The 19,791-nt window shown below is 40.4% G+C and overlaps 1 protein-coding gene across 3 annotated transcripts in view; it reads right to left on the reverse strand.

Annotated features, from left to right (window-relative positions):
* LOC125097755 (uncharacterized) overlaps positions 1 to 19,791 on the reverse strand; it is a 41,048-nt gene that overhangs the window by 10,204 nt on the left and 11,053 nt on the right. For 2 of the 3 annotated variants that reach the window (XM_047725755.1, XM_047725757.1), the window contains exons 2-4: positions 15,320 to 15,469; positions 12,869 to 13,013; positions 8,235 to 8,335 (exon numbers count right to left, since the gene is read on the reverse strand). The exons of the other annotated variant lie outside the window; for it this stretch is intronic. The gene's annotated coding sequence lies outside the window, so the exon portion shown is untranslated. The remainder of the gene's footprint in view (positions 1 to 8,234; positions 8,336 to 12,868; positions 13,014 to 15,319; positions 15,470 to 19,791) is intronic. 3 annotated transcript variants of the gene reach the window in all.

Raw genomic sequence — 19,791 nt, forward strand, 5'->3', positions numbered from 1 at the left:
GCCAGAATCAATATGGGAAGTAAAGAGAGAAATAATAAATAAATAAAATAGCATGATAATTTTAGAGTGCTAAGTTCATGAGGAAAATTTCAAAAATTAAAAACACAGTTTATGGTAATAGGATGAGATTCTAAAAGAGTGTCACTGAAGACATGAGTCACGAATACTGCGACTCTTGTCATTTCATTCACTGCTGTGCCTCCAGCACCTACAAAGGTCCCTGGTATATACTAGGAATTAATAAATATTAGTTGAATGAGAATTGCAAGAGCAAAGATCCTAAATGCAGAGTCATCCCAGAGTGTTTAAGGAAGAGTCAGAAAACAACAGGGGCCACAGTGTAATGAGCTGGGTACAACATTATTTGCCAACTCCAGAGGAATTCAGGGGCCCTATTTTGTGGGGCCTTGTGGGCCATGGTAAGAGATCTGGACCATAGTAAGTAAGAGGTTCCACACTTTTCTTTGAGTGTAGTGGGATGCCAGTAGATGATTATAAGCAGGAGAATGCTTTGATCTTATATTTGTTTTAAAAGGTCTCCAGCTATTTCCTGGAGGCTGTGTCATAGGGATGGTGGACAAAAGCAGGAGAAAGGAGAGAAATTGTAACTGGGAAGAAGGTGGGGATCTTGGAATAGACAGAGATCTATTTCGGTGGAATAATTCAGAGGGCACCCAGAATGGTGAGGAAAAACTGGGAGAATCTAGTGCAGTTTCATCCCACTCTAATTGAAAAAAAAAAAAAATTGAAGTAGCTTAGCCAAATGCCTAAGTTTATTCATAATTCCTTCTTTTTCTCCTCTCCCACATTTTGCATTAGAAATTCTTCAAGCTTTACTTCTCAGTCCCATTATCACTGCTTTCTTCTTTCTTTGTTACTGATCTCCTCAGGAAACTGGTGCTCTCTTGAAATGATTCCCATGATTGTATACACTGAGCTTTACACATACATTTTCAACCTCTTGCTGGGTGTTCCCCTGTGGATGTCTTATAATGAACCTGACAAAAACCCTTTATCTTCTCCCACCCTGCTCCTTCTCCTGAATAGTCAACCCTGTCAACCAGACAGAAATCTCACAGTAACCTGATCTTGCTCTTCACTCCTCATCTCCCACAGCCAACAGTTTTCAAACAGGCTGCTTCAGCTTCACCACAGTCTCCTAGATGGGCCACGGTCATCATGCCCTAGAACATAGCCATCATCCTCCTACTACAGGGAAAGGCGGGGGCTGCCTGATGGATGGGGCTCCCCCACAGTGTCTCCAACATCTCCACTCCACATTCCACATTGCTGCACCTAAGTGCTCTGAAAGCCATGTTCTGGCCAATTTTCTGCTTAAAACTGTCCATCATCTCCTCATCTCCTTCAGAATAAACCCAACATATTACAGCCCGAGAGTTAAGATCTTGTAGGATCAGATGTGCCTACCTCTCCCATCGAACCCTTCCTCTCCAGTATATTCATCTGTGAAGTAGACTCTCTTGCCTCGTGAGAGTTTGGCTAGTTCCTAAGAGGCCACCATGAGCTATCCCACTCCCATGCCTGTGGGAAGGACGTCCTTCTTCCCTTCTGCCCTGTCAGACTTCTTCTACTCATTCTACAATGCCTTACATGAGGCCCTTTCCCTCATAATGCAGCCCCAAATACTCCAGTTAGAACTTGCCATGTCTACCTCCACTATCCCAGGTAAATACTTACCTGTATTTCTTTTTTTTTTTATTTTTTATAAACATATAATATATTTTTATCCCCAGGGGTACAGGTCTGTGAATCGCCCGGTTTACACACTTCACAGAACTCACCATAGCACATACCCTCCCCAAAGTCCATAACCCCACCCTCCTTCTCCCAACCCCGCTCCGCCCATCAACCCTCAGTTTGTTTTGTGAGATTAAGAGTCACTTATGGTTTGTCTCCCTCCCAATCCCATCTTGTTTCATTTACTCTTCTCCTACCCCCTTAACCCCCCACGTTGCATCTCCTCTCCCTCATATCAGGAAGATCATATGATAGTTGTCTTTCTCCGATTGACTTATTTCACTAAGCATGATACCCTCTAGTTCCATCCACGTCTTCACAAATGGCAAGATTTCATTTCATTTGATGGCTGCATAGGATTCCATTGTGTATATATACCACATCTTCTTTATCCATTCGTCTGTTGATGGACATCTAGGTTCTTTCCAGAGTTTGGCTATTGTAGACATTGCTGCTATAAACATTCGGGTGCACATGCCCCTTCGGATCACTAAATTTGTATCTTTAGGGTAAATACCCAGCAGTGCAATTGCTGGGTCATAGGGTAGTTCTATTTTCAACATTTTGAGGAACCTCCATGCTGTTTTCCAGAGTGGTTGCACCAGCTTGCATTCCCACCAACAGTGTAGGAGGGTTCCCCTTTCTCCGCATCCTCGAGAGCATCTGTCATTTCCTGACTTGTTAATTTGAGCCATTCTGACTGGTGTGAGGTGATATGTCATTGTGGTTTTGATTTGTATTTCCCTGATGCTGAGTGATATGGAGCACATTTTCACGTGTCTGTTGGCCATCTGGATGTCTTCTTTGCAAAAAATGTCTGTTCATGTTTTCTGCCCATTTCTTGATTGGATTCTTTGTTCTTTGGGTGTTGAGTTTGGTAAGTTCTTTATAAATTTTGGACACTAGCCCTTTATCTGATATGTCATTTGCAAATATCTTCTCCCATTCTGTCAGTAGTCTTTTGGTTTTGTTAACTGTTTTCCTTTGCTGTGCAAAAGCTTTTGATCTTGATAAAATCCCAACAGTTCATTTTTGCCCTTGCTTCCCTTGCCTTTGGCGATGTCCCTAGGAAGACGTTGCTGCGGCCGAGGTCAAAGAGGTTGCTGTCTGTGTTCTCCTCAAGGATTTTGATGGATTCCTTTCTCACATTGAGGTCCTTCATCCATTTTGAGTCTATTTTCGTGTGTGGTGTAAGGAAATGATCCAATTTCATTTTTCTGCATGTGGCTGTCCAATTTTCCCAACACCATTTGTTGAAGAGGCTGACTTTTTTTCCATTGGACATTCTTTCCTGCTTTGTCAAAGATTAGTTGACCATAGAGTTGAGGGTCTATTTCTGGGCTCTCTATTCTGTTCCATTGATCTATGTGTCTGTTTTTGTGCCAGTACCATGCTGTTTTGATGATGACAGCTTTGTAATAGAGCTTGAAGTCTGGAATTGTGATGCCACCAACTTTGGCTTTTTCAATAATGCTTTGGCTATTCGAGGTCTTTTCTGGTTCCATATAAATTTTAGGATTATTTGTTCCATTTCTTTGAAAAAAATGGATGGTACTTTGATAGGAATTGCGTTAAATGTGCAGATTGCTTTTGGTAGCATAGACATTTTCACCATATTTATTCTTCCAATCCAGGAGCATGGAACATTTTTCCATTTCTTTGTGTCTTCCTCAATTTCTTTCCTGAGTACTTTATAGTTTTCTGTGTATAGATTCTTAGTCTCTTTCGTTAGGTTTATTCCTAGGTATCTTATAGTTTTGGGTGCAATTGTAAATGGGATTGACTCCTTAATTTCTCTTTCTTCTGTCTTGTTGTTGGTGTAGAGAAATGCAACTGATTTCTGTGCATTGATTTTATATCCTGACACTTTACTGAATTCCTGGACAAGTTCTAGCAGTTTTGGAGTGAAGTCTTTTGGGTTTTCCACATATAGTATCATATCATCTGCAAAGAGTGATAGTTTGATTCTTCTTTGCCGATACAGATGCCTTTGATTTCCTTTTGTTGTCTGATTGCTGAGGCTAGGAATTCTTGTACTATGTTGAATAGCAGTGGTGATAACTTTCAGTTTTTCTCCATTGAGAATGATATTTGCGGTGGGTTTTTCATAGATGGCTTTGATAATATTGAGGTATGTGCCATTTATTCCTACACTTTGAAGAGTTTTGATCAGGAAGGGATGCTGTAGTTTGTCAAATGCTTTTCAGCATCTATGGAGAGTATCATATGGTTCTTGTTCTTTCTTTTATTAATGTGTTGTATCATATGGATTGATTTGCGGATGTTGAACCAACCATGCAGCCCTGGAATAAATCCCACTTGGTCATGGTGAATAATCCTTTTAATGTACTGTTGAATCCTATTGACTAGTATTTTGGTGAGAATTTTTGCATCTGTGTTCATCAAGGATATTGGTCTGTAGTTCTCTTTTTGATGGGATCCTTGTCTGGTTTTGGGATCAAGGTGATGCTGGCCTCATAAAATGAGTTTGGCAGTTTTCCTTCCATTTCTATGTTTTGGAACAGTTTCAGGAGAATAGGAATTAGTTCTTCTTTAAATGTTTGGTAGAATTCCCCTGGGAAGCCATCTGGCCCTGGGCTTTTGTTTGTTTGGAGATTTTTGATGACTGTTTCAATCTCCTTACTGGTTATGGGTCTGTTCAGGCTTTCTATTTCTTCCTGGTTCAGTTGTGGTAGTTTATATGTCTCTAGGAATGCATCCATTTCTTCCAGATTGTCAAATTTGTTGGCGTAGAGTTGCTCATAGTATGTTCTTATAATTGTCTGTATTTCTTTGGTGTTCGTTGTGATCTCTCCTCCTTCATTCATGATTTTATTGATTTGGGTCCTTTCTCTTTTCTTTTTGATAAGTCTGGCCAGGGGTTTATCAATCTTATTAATTCTTTCAAAGAACCATATCCCAGTTTCATTGATTTGTTCTCTTGTTTTTTTGGTTTCTATTTCATTGATTTCTGCTCTGATCTTTATGATTTCTCTTCTCCTGCTGGGTTTAGGGTTTCTTTCTTGTTCTTTCTCCAGCTCCTTTAGGTGTAGGGTTAGGTTGTGTACCTCAGGCCTTTCTTGTTTCTTGAGAAAGGCTTGTACCACTATATATTTTCCTCTTAGGACTGCCTTTGTTGTATCCCACAGATTTTGAACCGTTGTGTTTTCATTATCATTTGTTTCCATGAATTTTTTCAATTCTTCTTTAATTTCCTGGTTGACCCATTCATTCTTTAGAAGGATGCTGTTTAGTCTCCATGTATTTGGGTTCTTCCCAAATTTCCTCTTGTGATTGAGTTCTAGCTTCAGAGCATTGTGGTCTGAAAATATGCAGGGAATGATCCCAATCTTTTGATACTGGTTGAAACTTGATTTAGGACCTAGGATGCGATCTATTCTGGAGAATGTTCCATGTGCACTAGAGAAGAATGTGTATTCTGTTGCTTTGGGATGAAATGTTCTGAATATATCTGTGATGTCCATCTGGTCCACTGTGTCATTTAAGGCCTTTATTTCCTTGTTGATCTTTTGCTTGGATGATCTGTCCATTTCAGTAAGGGGAGTGTTAAAATCCCCTACTATTATTGTATTATTGTCAATGTGTTTCTTTGATTTTGTTATTAATTGGTTTATATAGTTGGCTGCTCCCACGTTATGGGCATAGATATTTAAAATTGTTAGATCTTCTTGTTGGATAGTTCCTTTGAGTATGATATAGTGTCCTTCCTCATCTCTTATTGTAGTCTTTGGCTTAAAATCTAATTGATCTGATATAAGGATTGCCACTCCTGCTTTCTTCTGATGTCCATTAGCATGGTAAATTGTTTTCCACCCCCTCACTTTAAACCTGGAGGTGTCTTTGGGTTTAAGATGAGTTTCTTGTAGGCAACATATAGATGGGATTTGTTTTTTTATCCATTCTGATACCCTGTGTCTTTTGATTGGGGCATTTAGCCCATTAACATTCAGGGTAACTATTGAGAGATATGAATTTAGTGCCATTGTATTGCCTGTAAGGTGACTGTTATTTTATATTGTCTCTGTTCCTTTCTCATCTACTACTTTTAGGGTCTCTCTTTGCTTAGAGGACCCCTTTCAATATTTCCTGTAGAGCTGGTTTGGTGTTTGCAAATTCTTTCAGTTTTTGTCCTGGAAGCTTTTAATCTCTCCATTTTCAATGATAACCTAGCTGGATATAGTATTCTTGGCTGCATGTTTTTCTCCTTTATTGCTCTAAATATATCATGCCAGCTCTTTCTGGCCTGCCAGGTCTCTGTGGATAAGTCTGCTGCCAATCTAATATTTTTATCATTGTATTCTACAGACTTCTTTTCCCGGGCTGCTTTCAGGATCTTCTCTGTCACCAAGACTTGTAAATTTTACTATTAGGTGACGGGGTGTGGACCTATTCTTGTTGATTTTGAGGGGGGTTCTCTGTGCCTCCTGGATTTGATGCTTGTTCCCTTTGCCATATTGGGGAAATTCTCTCCAATATACCTTCTGCTCCCCTCTCTGTTTCCTCTTCTTCTGGAATGCCAATTATTCTAATGTTGTTTCATCTTATGGTGTCACTTATCTCTCGAATTCTCCCCTTGTGGTCCAGTAGCTCTTTGTCCCTCTTTTGCTCAGCTTCTTTATTCTCTGTCATTTCATCTTCTATATCGCTATTTCTTTTTTCTGCCTCATTTATACTAGCAATGAGAGCCTCCATTTTTTATTACACCTCATTAATAGCTTTTTTGATTTCAACTGGTTAGATTTTAGTTCTTTTATTTCTCCAGAAAGGGCTTTTATATCTCCCGAGAGGGTTTCTCTAATATCTTCCATGCCTTTTTTGAGCCCGGCTAGAACCTTGAGAATCGTCATTCTGAACTGTAGATCTGACATATTACCAATGTCTGTATTGATTAGGTCCCTAGCCTTTGGTACTGCCTCTTGTTCTTTTTTTTGTGGTGAATTTTTCCGCCTTGTCATTTTGTCTAGATAAGAGTATATGAAGGAGCAATTAAAATACTAAAAGGGTGGCAACAACCCCAGGAAAATATGCTTTAGCCAAATCAGAAGAGATCCCAAATCGTGAGGGTGGAGAAAGGGGATAAAAAGGTTCAGAAAGAAAAAAAAAAAAAGAAAGAAAAAAACAGTTAAAAAAAGAAAACCAATAAAGAAAAAATATAGAAAGGAAAAAAAATATATATGTATATATATATATATTAGATAAACTAGTTATAAAACGTTAAAAAAGAAAAGGGTAAAAGATTTAAAAATTTAGCAGAAGAAGAGAGAAAAAAATTGAAAAAGAAAAAAATTAACTACAAGGCTAAAGAATCATGGGGTGAAAGCCATGAGTTCTGTGCTTTGCTTTCTCCTCCTCTGGAATTCTGCTGCTCTCCTTGGTATTGAAACTGCACTCCTTGGTAGGTGAACTTGGTCCTGGCTGGGTTTCTTGTTGATCTTCTGGGGGAGGGGCCTGTTGTAGTGATTCCCAAGTGGTTTTGCCCCAGGCGGAGTTGCACCGCCCTTACCAGGGGTCAGGCTGAGTAATCCGCTCGGGTTTGCTTTCGGGAGCTTTTGTTCCCTGAGCACTTTCTGTAGAGTTCCAGAGGACGGGAATGAAGATGGTGGTCTCCCGGTCTCCAGCCCGGAGGTGCTGAGAGCCCAGGGCCCCACTCCTCAGTGCGCCCTCAGAGAACAGCGCCCAATCACTCCTGTCACCCTGGCCTCCGGCCACGCTCTGAGCTGACCGATCCTGCAACCGGTTCAAGGTAACCCCGAGCTTAGAGCTCACTCCTCGGCTCTGTCTCTGTAGCCGGCTTCCCCGTTCTAATACCTGTAAGCTCTGCGACACTCAGACACCCCCGATCCTTCTGTTACCCTGCGGGACCTGAGGCCACGCGTGGGCTTCATCCTGGTTAAGCCTCTGGGGCGATGTCCCTCAGTGCAAGAGACTTTTAAAAGTCCTGATTTTGTGCTCCGTTGCTCCACCGCTTGCCAGGAGCCGGCCCCTCCCCCCGCAGTCTATCTTCCCGTTGCTTTGGATTCACTTCTCTGCCAGTCCTACCTTTCAGAAAGTGGTTGATTTCCTGTTTCAAGAATTGCTGTTCTTCTTCTCTTCGATCTCCCATTGGATTTGTAGGTGTTTGCAATCTTTCGATAAGCTATCTAGCTGATCTCCCGCTACCTGAAGTAGTCTCAGCCTGCTACTTCTCCATCTTGACTCCTCCCCCTTACCTGTATTTCTAATTTTTGCCTGTTTCATAGCCATTCACATTAAAATTACCAAATATATCACCATAAACCCATACTCCACAAAATTCCCGGAACTGCAGTTCTATATATACTAGGTATTTGAAATGTTAAAAATACATAAGCATCCTATAATCTAGACATTTACTCTAAGCCAGATTGATTAACGGAATCAAGATGCTTCCAACTGGTGGCCAAAGAGAATAACTTAGTTATTAACAAAATAATTACCATGGTGGATGATTCCATTTTCTAATAATGCTTGTCCTAAGTGTACACATTCCTCAGGCCTGTGAATCTCCCCAATTTCCAAGAGCCATGACACAAATTCACTGCAATAGAAATCCAGTGAAAGAATTAAAGGGTTTTCCCACCCCTGCCTTCCCAAGAATCTATTTATACCACGCTTCCATCAAGAAGCCTTGGAAGGAGCCTCAGATATAAAGAAATATTTGCAGTGCATTTAAGCTTGCATTTTTTCACATGTGCAAAGCCCCAAATTATTTAAGTGTTACTCTAACCTAGAAAACCCATGTCCATTCATTCATGCTTACCTAAACCCTATATATAATACCTATTCAACTTACTGAGACCTCTAATAAACACAAAGGGAAAATTTTAGAGTAGTTTTACCTGTAAAGAGAATACAACAAGATCCTAAAGATAGCAAACAGACAAAATAAACAGAATAATAATGAATTAATATAAGAGATAGACTGGAATATGGCTTTCCAGGCACAGAAAACCAGTGTGTTTGAACTCTAAGAAGGCAAACCCAAAAAAACTGCACACCTCACATGGTAGATGGAATTCTCAATGTGTTCTCTTACCCCACTATCAAGAATCCCATCCTTTGGCTTTGTAACCAAATCCTTATCTAGGTAGTGGTATGAATGGATTTTGTATACAAAACTAAAATTCCAAGTCAGTTGACCTCAAAATATGTAAATTATTCAAGTGAGCTTGACCCAGTCAGTTGAACACTTTGAAGCAGAGAGTTTTCTCAGGCTGGTGGCACAAGACTAAGAGAAAAATTAAAAGCACAAGAAAGATCAGTGAGCCACTGCTGCCTTTGAAGACAGAGGGGCCATGTACAAAGGAACACAGGCAGCTTCTGAGAGTGGTCCTGGCCAACAGCCAGCACAGAAATAGGACTTACTCTTACAATCACGGGGGACTGAATTCTGTCAACAACCTGAATGTGCTTGCAAGTGAATTTTTCCTCAGAACCTTAAGGCCCAGCCACAGCTCAGCCCTTGATTATGGCCTTGATTTTGACCTTGTGAGACCCTAAGCAGACAGCCCAGCATTGCTCACCTCAACTTCTTTCTGATGTATAGGATGATGAGCTAATGAATAGATGTTGTTTCAAGGCACAAGGTGTGTTGTTATTTATTCTGCAGCAATATAAAATTAGTACACACCAATAGTTTTACTACACTGTTTTCAAATTTTGAAGTTATTTAGTGGGGCACATGGGTGGCTCAGTTGGTTGTTTTTGGCTCAGGTCCTGGGATCAGTCATGCCTCCAGCTCTCTGCTTGGCAGGGAGTCTGCTTCTCCCTCTCTCTCTGCCCCTCCCGATGCTTATGCTCTCTCTCTCTCTCCTCTCAGATAATAAATAAAACCTTTAAAAATAAATAAGTAGATAAATAAATAAATAAGGTTTTTAATAAATTCATTCTTGTATTTAAATGTCATCTGGGGAGAGGGGTTGGGGGGACCTGGGTGGCTTAGTTGCTTAAGCATCTGCCTTTGGCTCAGGTCATGTTCCTGGAGTCTAAGAATTGAGCCCCACTTTGGGTTCCCTGCTCATTGGGACATCTGTTTCTCCCTTTGACCCTCCCACCTGTTGTGCTTTCTCTCTCTGATTCTCCCTCCCTCTCAAATAAGTAAATAAAATCCTTAAGAAAGAATAAACTGTCATCCAAAAGGAATATTCCAGCACAAAACCACCCATCAGAACTGTCTACCACATCCTTCTGCTGTGCTGTGAAAGGCCAGGGAGGATGAACAAACCACATCTTTTATCACTTTGGGGTGGGGAGAGGAGCCCCACATCACAGATAAGTAGGATGATATTTTATAACACAGGAGAGCACCAGCTTGGTACTGTTTTTTTGTCCATGTAGTATTAGTAAGAGAACACTAAATAGAGAAACATTTTACAATAAAATATTTTATTGTGCTCATGTTATAAAAATATAACATTTGAACTTTTATGTAAAGTAATGGATACATTTTTAAATGATTTCAACTTTGCACAGAGCTCAGAGAAGCCAAGCTATAGAAGGTGTCAGGAAATTACTTTTCCATTTATTTCAAAACCAAAAGCAACACCTATGGCTAAAGTCAAATAACCGAGGGGCATGGAATTCTAAAAATGGATATCTAGTCTATAAAGTACATTTTAAGGCAGAAGAAGTTGTTAAAGCCATCCAAAAGAAAGAAAATTAAAAAAGAAGTAAAACTTCAGTATTTTCTTCAATAGCACAAAAATAATAATACCAACTCCAGGGATGCCTGGGTAGCTCAGTCGGTTAAGCATCTGCCTCTGGCTCAGGTCATGATCTCAGGGTCCCGGACCAAGCACCAAATCAGGCTCTGCACTCAGCATGGAGTCTGCTTGTCCCTTTCCCTCTGCTCCCCACTCTCTCTCTCTCTCTCTAATAAATAAGTAAAATCTTGGGGAAAAAAAAAAAGTGTATCAACTCCACAGTGCTGTCACAGGATTAAATGAGCTGATGAATGTCAGGAGCTCAGCACAGTGTCTGGCACATTTTGAGCAGTTATGAAACGTCAGTGGTTGACAAATGGATTGAGCTGGTTGGTATATAGCAAAGGCATCATTCTCTGTTCTGATGTCAGCAGATTCCTGAATATGCCAAATTAAAATGAGGAAAAGAACACACTGTAAGTATTGCTATTAATTAGGAGCACAGGGGAAGGGAAGAGAAGGGGTAAGAAAGGAAGTTATTGGGTGGCTTTATCATGGGACCTACAGAAATCACAAGATCCCATTAACACTCTGTGAAAGGATCCTGATCCAGTCAAAGACAATCTCAAACTTGGTCTATAATTAGTAACTAGTAACTAAGCTAGTGTGCTATTACAGAAAAAGCCACAATGAAAACAACTAAAATTTATCGAATCTCTCCTGTGTATCAGGCACTGTGGAGAATGCTCACATACCATTGTAACTAATTAGCACTTTGGCCCTGTAAGATCGTGTTAACCCTTTATTTATTTATTGTTTTTATTAACATATAATGTATTATTTGCCACAGGGCAGGTCTGTGAATGATCAGGCTTATGCATTTCACAGCACTCATCATAGCACAAGCCCTCCCCAATGTCCATCACCCAGCCACCCTCTCCACACTCCACCCCCGTGTTAACTCTTTAGTTAACAAGACTCCTGCCCCTTTAATTAGGAAAACTTGACCCTGGGTCAGCCTTGGAGCTCTGTTTCCCTGGAACCTGATGGAGGCAGGGCATCTGCTGGGTTACCAGGCAGCATCGCTCATGGCCAAAATGACTCCTGATGGCTAAATGGAATATGAATACATTCTTGGTGAGAAGCTATAGCTTGAAGGGACTCCTATAAACAGGCATGTCCCTCTGAGAACCCTGGAAGTTATGCCCCAGAGGTGGTTCTAAGAAATTGGGTCTTCTTTGCAACATGGGGTTTCTAAGCCAAGGTGGGCTCCCCTCCACTCTTTCTCTCCCACAAGAGCCGCCAGCTGGGGGCCTACCAAGGACAGGACCAGCAGCTTGCTGGCAGCCGAGTGCTCTGCTGTGAGGACCCCAGCGCCTGAGGGAGGGACCACAGCTGCCCTGCAGGCCAGGGTTTCCTGGCTTATACTCTTCTAACTGGATTGGGAGCCGGTGTGGCCTATGGTGGTTTTATGGTATCTGCATAACTTATTGAGAAGTCATTCTGGTAGGCATTACAGTTAAGCACTATAATCATCTTCATGTTTAGAGAGGAAAAAGACATTTAAACTTCCCACATTGCTCAACTAGCCAGAGGTAGGACCAGATTTGCATGGAGACAGTCTGACTGCAAAGTGTGGGCTTTGAACTACCACTCCAGTCTCCTACAGAGTTGACATTGACATTCACTGGTTGTATGAAGTTGGACATGGTAAACTCCCTGACTGCTGGTTTCTGAATCTTTAAAAAATATAAAGATTATAAATGCAAAGTATGCATCTGAGGATTAGAAATATATGGAAACAGCCAGCACGGGGCATGGCTTAAGGCAGCCGCCCTTCCCTTTGGTCCTGCACGCTTCACCCAGCAGGGACTTCCATGTGCAGCTAGCCGCAGACCCCAGAGGACTGACAGTGGGTCTATGCTCGAAACCCAGGCAACCTCTCCGCCTGTTGCTCTGCACCAGGCCCCTTGCAGGACCCTCTTTTTCAGATGGTCCTTCAACCTGAGCCAAGGTGTCAAAGTGCTGATTAATATTGGGTTTAGACTCTGTGTCTTACATTCTTTGGTTCTCTGACTTGTAGGCCCTGTACTCACATCCTTGCTAGACTTTGCCCCACTTTAGTGAACCTGCTGCCTGACAGCCCCGCCTGACCCCAGTGTCTGCTTCGCTTTCAGAACACCATACATCTGAAATGGTTGACGTTAGGGATGGATGGATAGATGTCTAAAATTTTCCATGATTTCGGGCTCTAGGTCCATTCCTTCACCTCACTATCATCCAGGAAATGTTGACAGTAAAAAGATATTCAAAAATGCCCAGATGAACTTTTTTTTTTTAAGAAAAACAAATCATTGAAAGAAGGGTAGTTCATAGATGACATACTGAAAATATGAAAGAAATCCATGCACCCAGACTATGGACCTTACCTTCCAAGGAAGCATTTAGGGAATGTGGTCAGTTTTCTTTTTCTGTCTTTGGTCAGATTCCCTTGTTTGCACATCATCTTATAGAGTTTCTCGCCCTGTTCGGAGATCATTACCCAGGTGTCTTGCTCCATTCCTAATTTTAAGCCTATCGAAAAGGAAACCAAGGACAGGTAACTGAAAAAGTCTCCTCACTCACTCTTGCCTGCATGAAACCAAAATTTATTGCACATCAAGCATGGGCAGGGGGTTGCAGATACAGAGCTCTCTACCACAGGGCACCTGGGTAGCTCAGTCCGGTAAGTGCCTGCCTTCGGCTCAGGTCATGGTATCAGGGTCTTGGGATGGAGTCCTAAATCGAGCTCCCTGCTTAGCAGGGAATCTGCTTCTCTCTCTCCCTCTGACCCTCCCCATGTGCATTAGTTCTCTGTCTCTCTCTCTCTCACACATAAATAAACCTTAAAAAAAATACCTGAATTTGGAGCATAGGGGAAGGAAAGAGAAGGGGTCAAAGGGAAGTTAATGGGTGGCTTTATCATGGGACCTACATAAATCACAAGATTTCTGTGATTTTTATTTTAAGTCTTCTAACTACAAAATTTTTTACTAGAATTTTTATTTTTTACATTGGAGGAGGAATTACCATTTGTCAGTAACAGAATAATTTTTATTAAGAATAGAGCCTGTTAACATAAATAAATTAATAGAACATGCTTGTTTGCTTGCTTTGCTTTCTTCCCTTTTCCCTTCCTTCTTTCCCTCCTTCCCTTTTCACTTCAGATTTATCTATATGCATAGCTATTCTGAAAAAATAAAGGTTCAACTTGATGAAACGTTTATTTTACCTTTGAAATGATTTGCTATGCTATTTGAATTAATTGCGTGATTTAACAAAACTTAAAGAATCAGCTATGTATTCATAATCTTTGTTTTAAACTTTTCTAACAGGCCCTCCATCCCAGATCAATCAAAGGAGTTAAGTATTTGAAATGCTTTGGAAATTCTCAAACAAATGTGTACTATGAATATTTTAATAGAAGTAGAAGCTTTGCATGTTCTTCAAGGGAAAATTTCTGAAGGTGGAAGAAAGGGTTCTTTGTGTCCTGAAATTTCATCAGCAATGAGATATTTTGCTCCTAAATCTCTGGGAAAAAGGAATAAACACTGCTTTTTGTCTTATCAGTTATTTGGTAAAGAAATTAGTAGTAACAAAAGCATTTCTGTTTCCTAGCTGAATTGCAGAAATGTGCTTAATTGCAGATAAACTTCACATAACTGAATATTGCCAGATCAAGTACCTTTTGCAAATCTTGCTAAAAACGTGAAGCAATTTTTGAGCCAGTCCCCTCATTTGAACACACTCTTTATTGGGTTGCATTATATTCAATGGCATTGTAACAATTTTAAAATGTTTATGTATATCCAGAGTGCTTTATTCTATAATTAGGATACTAACATATTTGGTCTAGAAATGTTTAATGTACTGTTAAAGATATAACTGTTGAAGGCCCTACAGCACTGCACTGTACTACTGAAGTCTGTCTCTTACAGGAAAACTCCATAATGATGTTTTCAAAATAGCAAGAATAAAGTGCAAAGAAAACTGAGCAAATTTTAAAGCAAATGAAATTATTCATGTAGACTGAACGTTTGCATGCTTCCCAGATTCATATGTTGAAACCTAACACTCAACGTGATGGTATTAGGAGGTAAGGCCTGTGGGAGGTGATTGGGTCATGAGGCTAGAGTCCTCATGAATGGGATTGGGATTAATGGCCTTATAAATAAGACACAGAGAGATCTCTTGCCCCTCTACCATATGAGGACACAGTAAGAAAATGGCCACCTATGAACTGGGAAATTGCTGTCACCAGACACTGAATCTGGGACTCCTGGCCTCCAGAAGAGTGAGCTACAAATTTCTGTTGTTTATTAGCCACCCAGTCTGGGGTATTTTGTTATAGTGGCCTTGACAGACTAAGATACTATTTAAAAGACACTGCTGGCCACAATATATTATTTTACTAACTATTCAACATTTTTCTTTTCTTTTAGTAATAATATTAGAAGTATTCAAAATGTATTTTAGGGGTGCTTGGGTGGCTCAGTCAGTTAAGCATCTGACTTTGGCTCAGGTCATGATCCCAGGGTCCTGGGATCAAGTCCTGCATCGGGCTCCCTGCTCAGTGGGAAGCCTGCTTTTCCCTCTCCCTCTGCCTGCCGTTCCTCTTCCCTCTGCCTGCTGTTCCTTCTGCTTGTGCTCTCTCTCTCCTTTGCTGTGTTAAATAGATAAAATCTTTAAGAAAAGTATTTTATCATGAGTCTTACAGCACATGGGAAATCTAAGTGAACATCATATGCCTTTTTCCTTTCTCGTAACTTCTGCCCATTATCTGCTTTCTTGCTAAGTTAGTATCTTCATAAAGTATAATAGTGCCCAATTCATACACCCACCTTTTTGCTGTTCTCTTTCTTTCAAAATAGCTTCAAACCATTCATGTTTGTCCTTGGGTGTTTTTGCCATACACACAAACCATTTATTTTTCGCTGTGTTATGTATCTTCCATCCATTGACAGCAATGTGTCCACTGCTATGGAAATCAGCTGGAAATTAATGGGTAAACTTGACAACAAATATAATATTATATCAATATAACCATTCAATTAATAACAGTTCCAGGATCACTGAATTCTTAAAATTATCTTTGCTTTATATGTGTAAATGAAGAACATAAAAACCAAAAAATTATGTGTTTATATGTTAAATGCAGTCAGTACTCAGGAATGGAACATTCTAACTCATAACATTATTATATCACATGAAATCAAACATCTGAACTAATTAGCATTCCTTTCCTCTATGTCCAAAAATGTTGTTAAAGTCCCTAAAGTAATAAAAGAAGAACTTTTAAAAGAATTTTCATCTCAATAATCAAATATCCAAAGTGTCACATTCATTTTGTCTTTTTAATATTCCTTTGAAATATTATTCTAGGTTTCAAAAGCAAACAATACTGCCATAGAACAATTCTCAGCTGTTTAATGAACCTTACAATAAGAATCAGAACAAATGAAGGGAACATACCAAGAGTACATTTACCTAATCTTCAATAAATGGAAAGATACAAATGCCAATCCATTATCATTGCTCATGGCTGAAAAATACCCACTCTGTAAAACCACATCATTCCATATAACTGGCATGAATAGAAACAAAAAAAAAATTTTGAGTATGAATTCACATTGTCTTTTACTAGGTCTCACCATAATTTTGGCTACACTGTCATGCTGGATTTGAAAATGTCAACAGGAACCCCTCAATGGCAGTTTTCTGTCTAATAACAACAGGTAGAGAATAGTGATGTTACTTGTATCCAGCATTTACTGGCATGACAGCCTGCAAAGCAAAGATCCAGAACAAAAAAACATATGACAAAGACCCGAGTCAGCACCTGCACCAATTTAATGTGACAATTTTCATTCATCTCCTGGAGAGTCACTAAACAGTAATGGTGGGTAGACAGGAGGTGAGTCACAAAATAATAAGGGTGGTTTAGAGAAATGATTTTGTCACACTGTGCTATTTTTTGTTTCTTTAGGTTTTCTCAAATGGCCTATATTATTTGGTGAGTTCTAAGCAGAGGCAGGCATGGTTGGCACTCATTCTCCCATAATCTTGTCCCCATTATCTTTTTAGCTCCCAAATCACCATACAGTATCTTTGATCAGATTAACTATTCCAAAAACACATCTTCAAATGATTCTGTATAGTTCAGGATCTTTAAAAATTACAAATTACCTATGAGTCAGAATAGACTTTTATTAGATGTTAGTCTATAATACACACACACACACGTATTCACATATGCCATAATCTCATTAATAATAACAATTTATGATAAAAGAGGTAATCAAACTATCAGAAGATTTCCCCCATCAGGAAATAACAGTCTGTTTTTAAAAGGAATTTTTACCTTTTCCTTCTTACCCTTACATTTTTAATTCATATTTGTATCCTATACAAAGTAGCAGCACCTAGTAATACATGTCAGATAGGTGTCAATGGCTTTAATGCCTTGTTACCTCCTACAAAAAAATCACTAAGTGAGAAATCATGATAAATTGGTGGGGAAAAAAGATCAAATTGTAGATGTCTACACACCCTCCTCCACAAATGTGTCACCTTACAAGGCCAGTATCACAAACAAGCATCAGTTTTTCAGACACGGGATCCCCCCTTCCACAATCAGACTGAGATTAGCTGAGTGAAGCCAGCACTGGTGCTTAAAAGATTCCACAGTCCCCCTAGTGCTATTCCCCTTTTAATCATACTCCAGGAAAAGAAAATAACAAGAACCACACACAACCTGCAGTGGTAAAATATTGGGCTTACTTTAAAATGAACATAATGTATTCCTCCCATAGAATAACTGAAAAACACAAGTTCATGTGCCAGGCTGATGCTCTTGACCCTGCATACCGAATGTCCTGGGCCAGTCACCCCTGTAATCTGGGTCTTCCTTCCTTCCCTTCCTCCCTGGATTACTTGATCCTGTCCTTGCTCTCTCCACACCCTGCTGACTCTTCCTCCAATATTTCATCAGGCCATTCCTTACTTCAAAAGCCTTTGGTAGCTCACCACTGAACCAAGTGAAAACATGGAAGCTTGCTTTTGTGCTCCTCCTTAAACTAACCCCACCCTATCGAACAATGCCATTTTCCACTGCGTTCTTCTGTGGCCCTGCCACCCTTTGTGGCTTTCCTCCTTGTCCTGTGAATACTTATCTGTTCTGCAGGCTGAAGCTCCCATCGAGCTACCCAGCTCTGCTCTCTGCCTCAAGCAACTCTTTCTTCCCTTTACAGTGTACCCAGATCCTTCATGAAGCCTTGCCTAACCATTACAACCCATGCATTCAGACTTCTCTTGGAAAATAAATGATTAAACTCAGAACTAGAAAAGTCAGGGCGCCTGGGTGGCAGTGAGTTAGCCACTGCCTTCGGTTCAGGTCATGATCTCAAGTCCTGGGATCGAGCCCCACATCAGGCTCTCTGCTCTGCAGGGAGCCTGCTTCCTTCTCTCTCTCTTTGCCTGCCTCTCTGCCTACTTGTGATCTCTCTCTGTCAAATAAATAAATAACATCTTAAAAAAAAAAAAAAAACTAGACCAGTCAGCATGAGATTGCATGTGGCCATTGCTTCATGAACAGAAAGCGAGACTGCTAACTGACTGTTAACAATCTGCCAAGGCAAGTAATAGGTTAATTGCTGCACCAATATAATATTTTGAAAGAATAGGTTATATCACCTAATAATTTAAGTTGGAAAGACAGGGGTTGCCTAGGGGGCTCAGTTGGTGAGGTGTCTGCCTTTGGCTCAGGTCATGATCCCGGGGTTCTGGGATCCAGACCCACGTCAGGCTCCCTGCCCAGCAGGGAGTCTGCTTCTCCTTCTGCCACTCACCCTGCTCATTTTCTCTCCCTCCCCCTCTCTCTCTCTCTTGCTTGCTCTCTCAAATAAATAGATAACGGGCGCCTGGGTGGCTCAGTGGGTTAAAACCTCTGCCTTCGGCTCAGGTCATGATCCCAGGGTCCTGGGATTGAGCCCCACGTCGGGCTCTCTGCTCCGCGGGGAGCCTGCTTCCTCCTCTCTCTCTGCCTGCTTCTCTGCCTACTTGTGATCTCTGTCTGTCAAATAAATAAATAAAATCTTTAAGAAAAATAAAATCTTTATAAATAAATAAATAAATTGAAAGGATAATGTTCCTTTTTAAAGTTTATGTGCTAGCCACTTTTTATCACTAATTTTAAAAATCATAAATAATTTTAAACATGTGTAAACATGAATGTATATATACATACAACAGGCCTCAAAATGTATAAATATCAAATTGATATCTGTTACCAAATTACCACTTATTTCAAAGTAAGAATTAGTGATATAAAAATGACTTCATAATTTCAATCACAGCACATTTTTTTAATAACTTCATTTGAAAAATAAATTTGAATTCAATTTATTTATTAAGAACAGTAACATACAATGCTGGCGAGGATGCGGAGAAAGGGGAACCCTCCTACACTGTTGGTGGGAATGCAAGTTGGTGCAACCACTCTGGAAAACAGCATGGAGGTTCCTCAAAATGTTGAAAATAGAACTACCCTATGACCCAGCAATTGCACTGCTGGGTATTTATCCTAAAGATACAAACGTAGTGATCCAAAGGGGCACATGCACCTGAATGTTTGTAGCAGCAATGTCTACAATAGCCAAACTCTGGAAAGAACCTAGATGTCCATCAACAGATGAATGGATAAAGAAGATGTGGTATATATACACAATGGAATCCTATGCAGCCATCAAATGAAATGAAACCTTGCCATTTGCAATGACGTGGATGGAACTAGAGGGTATCATGCTTAGCGAAATAAGTCAATCGGAGAAAGACAACTATCATATGATCTCCCTGATATGAGGGAGAGAAGATGCAACGTGGGGGGTTAAGGGGTAGGAGAAGAGTAAATGAAACAAGATGGGATTGGGAGGGAGACAAACCATAAGTGACTCTTAATCTCACAAAACAAACTGAGGGTTGATGGGGGGAGGAGGGTTGGGAGAGGGGGGTGGGGTTATGGACATTGGGGAGGGTATGTACTATGGTGAGTGCTGTGAAATGTGTAAACCTGGAGATTCACAGATCTGTACCCCTGGGGATAAAAATATATGTTTAAAAAGTAATAATAAAATTTAAATTAAAAAAAAAAAAAAGAACAGTAACATACAGAGCATGGAAGGGGTGTGTGGGTGGCTCAATTGGTTAAGCATCTGCCTTCAGCTCAGGTCATGTTCCGAGTCCTGGGATTCAGCCACATGAGCCCACGTCAGGCTCCCTGCTCAGTAGGGAGTCTGTGTCTCCCTCTGCCCCTCTC

The sequence above is a fragment of the Lutra lutra genome, chromosome 4, assembly GCF_902655055.1.
Source record: "Lutra lutra chromosome 4, mLutLut1.2, whole genome shotgun sequence".
Taxonomy (NCBI): domain Eukaryota; kingdom Metazoa; phylum Chordata; class Mammalia; order Carnivora; family Mustelidae; genus Lutra; species Lutra lutra.